Here is a 5,000-nt window from a genome sequence, read left to right as displayed (position 1 = left end):
ACACCTCTACCACCTCTCTCATCCATCACCCCTCCATCCACCTCTACCACCTCTCTCATCCATCACCCCTCCACACACCTCTACCCTCTCTCATCCATCACCCCTCCACACACCTATACCACCTCTCTCATCCATCACCCCTCCACACACCTATACCACCTCTCTCATCCATCACCCCTCCACACACCTCCACACACCTCTCTCATCCATCACCCCTCCACACACCTCTACCCTCTCTCATCCCATCTCCCCTCCATCCACCTCTCATCCCATCACCCCTCCACACACCTCTACCCTCTCTCATCCCATCACCCCTTCACACACCTCTACCCTCTCTCATCCCATCACCCCTCCACACACCTTCCACATGTGTTTCTGGACCTCCTCTTTGTTCATTTAAAGCCTCTGCTGTTGTTGTTTTATAAATGGGTATCATGCTCTGTTTCATAAAGTTAACCATGTGTTATTAATGCTGAGTTTAAAATGCATTGCACATGGCAGCACATTGAGACAATACATGTCCAATATATATCAACATAACTGTTATTATTACAATGTGGCCAGAGAACATTTTTAAGATCTTTACAAATAAGAAAAATATCTGAAATGGTAGGCTACTGATCATGTAGAATGCTGATGTGATTACTTTGTTGGCTTTGCTTTGCAGGCACAGATACCGCTGCCGGTGCGCAATGCTGGCATCCTCCCTGCATCCTCCTCTTCCAATAGCGATCAGATATGCGCTTCCTCGTCCTTCCTACGACCACCGTCAGTCATATTCTCTCCTCCAATAGAAAAGTTGAGACGCACGCGATGCTCCTCGCGCTTGGTTGTGGGACAATGCGCTTTTGATCCAGGTGTTCATGCTATGCGGATAATTTGAAATACCGTTTCATTCTATTTCACAGGTAAGGCCGAAACGGCATGAGCATAATGCATGTAGAATAGGGTCTGTAGATTTAGTCGGTTTTAGTGGATTGCAATGAGGGATTTTAAGACGGACCAGGACAGGGATAACTCTGCAATGCTTCGGAGTATGCTACCGCAATGCAGAATAGTCAGTTGCCAATGCTGGCCTCGTACTGCAGTTCCATACTCATCATAGTCGATGGGAGGTGCGTGTGAGGGTAATGTGCAGTCACTTTTTGACCGGTGAGCGCCTTTTTTTCCGGATATTTACACATCTGTACTTTGTTACATTTAATAGGCTTCTGAAAAATGAATGTGGGCAAGTTACTCATCTAAGTCATTTGTGAAAGTAGCGTCTCATTTTTGGAGGGTACCCTGCAGCTCAGCATTGAGGCGAGGCAAGGTGAAATTGAAGGATAATGCGTTACGGGCTCATTGGGCAGGGCTGTCCTGTAACCCGTTATTTGACCAAACTCCTGCAATATGTAATAATCATATATGTAACTGTCCTACAGCGGGCTGGCTTGGGGCATACCTTCATACCTTCATACCTTCTAGGCTGTTCTTCATTGATGTAGCACTGCCTAATTAGAGGGAATGACAGTGAACACACCACTAAACTCTGGCAATATTGGTTGTTGTCAATTCAGTTGCACATAAGCAGATGGGAAAACAATCAGCAAGCTGCCATGCACAATATCATAACCACAGGTATTATAGGATGTTTATAGAATACATTTAAATTATAACCACAGGTATTATAGGATGTTTATAGAATACATGTAATATTATAACCACAGGTATTATAGGATGTTTATAGAATACATTTAATATTATAACCACAGGTATTATAGGATGTTTATAGAATACATGTAATATTATAACCACAGGTATTATAGGATGTTTATAGAATACATGTAATATTATAACCACAGGTATTATAGGATGTTTATAGAATACATGTAATATTATAACCACAGGTATTATAGGATGTTTATAGAATACATTTAAATTATAACCACAGGTATTATAGGATGTTTATAGAATACATTTAAATTATAACCACAGGTATTATAGGATGTTTATAGAATACATGTAATATTATAACCACAGGTATTATAGGATGTTTATAGAATACATTTAATATTATAACCACAGGTATTATAGGATGTTTATAGAATACATGTAATATTATAACCACAGGTATTATAGGATGTTTATAGAATACATGTAATATTATAACCACAGGTATTATAGGATGTTTATAGCTTTCATTTAACATTATTGGTGTTTGAGAAACAAACATGTCTTTATTGAAGATATTTTATATTAGAGGAAAGGACATTTTGGTGATTACTTTTCATTCACTCCAGGCCTATATATTTCTCTGGATAATTCAGAAGTCAGAATACAAATGTGAAAAGAAATGAAGCAGACATATATGGAGGTCAGTGTTATCACTGTGGTGTTTCTCTGTGTTCAGCCAGGAAAAACAGACACCCACTCAGTCAGTGGGCCAGGCAGGCAGCTTAATACTGGGCTGACCTTAATACAAGTGTCCCGTTGATCAGATTACAGAATGACAGAGAAAACCAACTCTCAGGACTTGATCAGGGATAGTAGACGAGAGTAGAAGATGCTTCATCATATTCACTATGCCTCTGGATCCACTAGAACAATATCAGTGGTGCTCTGAGGAAGATTTACATTCCATTCTATTCTATTCTATTCTATTATTTTCTGTAGCATTCCATTCTATTCTATTCTATTCCATTACTTTCTGTAGCATTCCATTCTATTCTATTCTATTCCATTACTTTCTGTAGCATTCCATTCTATTCTATTCTATTCCATTACTTTCTGTAGCATTCCATTCTATTCTATTCTATTCCATTACTTTCTGTAGCATTCCATTCTATTCTATTCTATTCCATTACTTTCTGTAGCATTCCATTCTATTCTATTCTATTCCATTACTTTCTGTAGCATTCCATTCTATTCTATTCTATTCCATTACTTTCTGTAGCATTCCATTCTATTATATTCTATTCCATTACTTTCTGTAGCATTCCATTCTATTCTATTCTATTCCATCACTTTCTGTAGCATTCCATTCTATTCTATTCTATTCCATTACTTTCTGTAGCATTCCATTCTATTCTATTCTATTCCATTACTTTCTGTAGCATTCCATTCTATTCTATTCTATTCCATTACTTTCTGTAGCATTCCATTCTATTCTATTCTATTCCATTACTTTCTGTAGCATTCCATTCTATTCTATTCTATTCCATTACTTTCTGTAGCATTCCATTCTATTCTATTCTATTCCATTACTTTCTGTAGCATTCCATTCTATTCTATTATATTCCATTACTTTCTGTAGCATTCCATTCTATTCTATTCTATTCCATTACTTTCTGTAGCATTCCATTCTATTCTATTCTATTGCATTCCAATGTATTCTATTGCATTCTATTCTGTGTGGATTATAGAGGATGGACTTCATGACACATTAGGTTAGGAAGATAACACAGCCTCATAAATTGGACCACTTGCATTTGCAGTGGAACAGTAGTTGTTGATAAGTGAGATTATGCAGCGGTCAAGTGTCAGGGCATGGTCTGACATACTGCTAGGATACAGTACAAAAGCTGTTGTCTAAATCTTTATGAATCACTGAGTCATTCCTAGAGCTCCTGCTAGGCAGCACATGCTAATATTGTTGAGTCAGCCAGCTAGACAGTCAGCCAGCCAGCCAGTCAGCCAGCCAGTCAGCCAGCCAGCCAGCCAGCCAGTCAGTCAGTCAGCCAGCCAGCCAGCCAGCCAGAAGAGAGTGTGAGGAGGACAGCAACAGCAGCAGGGTATCAGATGATAAATGCTGGAAGCTGCTCAGCTGGAGAATCCTGAGTTATTCCTATTTTATACTGAAATGCACCGTCCTCTGTTAGTCATGACTCATCCCCTATTTCAGCTTCCAGGAATTGTGTATAGATCCTTGCGACATGGGGCCGTGCATTATCATGCTGAAACATGAGGAGATGGTGGCAGATGAATGGCACGGCAATGGGCCTCAGGATCTCGTCATGATATCTCTGTGCATTGAAATCGCCATTGATACAATGCAATTGTGTTCATTTTCCGTAGCTTATTCCTGCCAATACCATAACCTACCATGGGGCACTCAGGTCACAATGTTGACATCAGCAAACTGCTCGTCCACACGACGCCATACACATGGTCTGCGGTTGTGAGGATGGTTGGACGTATTGTCAAATTCTCTAAAAATGAAGTTGAAGACAGCTTATGGTAGAGAAATTAACATTAAATTATCTGACAACAGCTCTGGTGGACATTCCTGCAGTCAGCATGCCAATAGCACGCTCCCTCAAAACTTGATACATTTGTGGCATTGTGTTGTGTGACAAAACTGCACATTTTAGAGTGGCCTGTTATGGTCGCCAGCACAAGGTGCAACTGTATAATGATCATGCTGTTTAATCAGCTTCTGGATATGCCACACTTGTCAGATGGATGGATTATCTTGGCAAAGGAGAAATGCTCACTAAGACAGATGTAAACAAATTTGTGCACAAAAATTTAGAGAAATAAGCTTTTTGTGAGTATGGAACATTTCTGGGATCTTTTATTTTAACTCATGAAACATGGGACCAACACTTTACATGTTGTGTTTATATTTTTGTTCAGTGTAGATAGTTCCTCTCTCTCCTCTCTCTGTGCAGAGGGCGGATGCAATCTGTGCAGAAGATCTAGTTGCTGCTGTAGGCCCTCCTTGGTTGGGAACAGAAGCACCCCCCTCTCTCTCCTCTCTCTTAGGTCACAATCTGACTCTGATGGGCTCTGGGACTGCATAGTGACTTTAGGAGAGACAGGGTTCAGTATAGTAGCTGAACAGACAGGGTTCAGTATAGTAGCTGAACATACAGGGTTCAGTATAGTAGCTGAACAGACAAGGTTCAGTAGAGTAGCTGAACAGACAGGGTTGAGTAGAGTAGCTAGGCCAGACAGGGTTGAGTATAGTAGCTAGGCCAGACAGGGTTGAGTATAGTAGCTGAACAGACAGGGTTCAG

At 40.2% G+C, this 5,000-nt stretch overlaps 1 protein-coding gene across 1 annotated transcript in view; it reads left to right on the top strand.

Annotated features, from left to right (window-relative positions):
- The first annotated feature begins 669 nt into the window (after positions 1-669).
- LOC110490787 (contactin-1) overlaps positions 670-5,000 on the top strand; it is a 30,870-nt gene continuing 26,539 nt past the window's right edge. Inside the window, exon 1 of the mRNA XM_090199168.1 lies at positions 670-908. The gene's annotated coding sequence lies outside the window, so the exon portion shown is untranslated. The remainder of the gene's footprint in view (positions 909-5,000) is intronic.

This window comes from Oncorhynchus mykiss, chromosome 15 (assembly GCF_057628025.1).
Source record: "Oncorhynchus mykiss isolate SJ-2025 chromosome 15, ASM5762802v1, whole genome shotgun sequence".
Classification (NCBI taxonomy): domain Eukaryota; kingdom Metazoa; phylum Chordata; class Actinopteri; order Salmoniformes; family Salmonidae; genus Oncorhynchus; species Oncorhynchus mykiss.
Note: the sequence above shows the minus strand (reverse complement) of the source record. Positions and strands in the feature narration are given on the sequence as shown.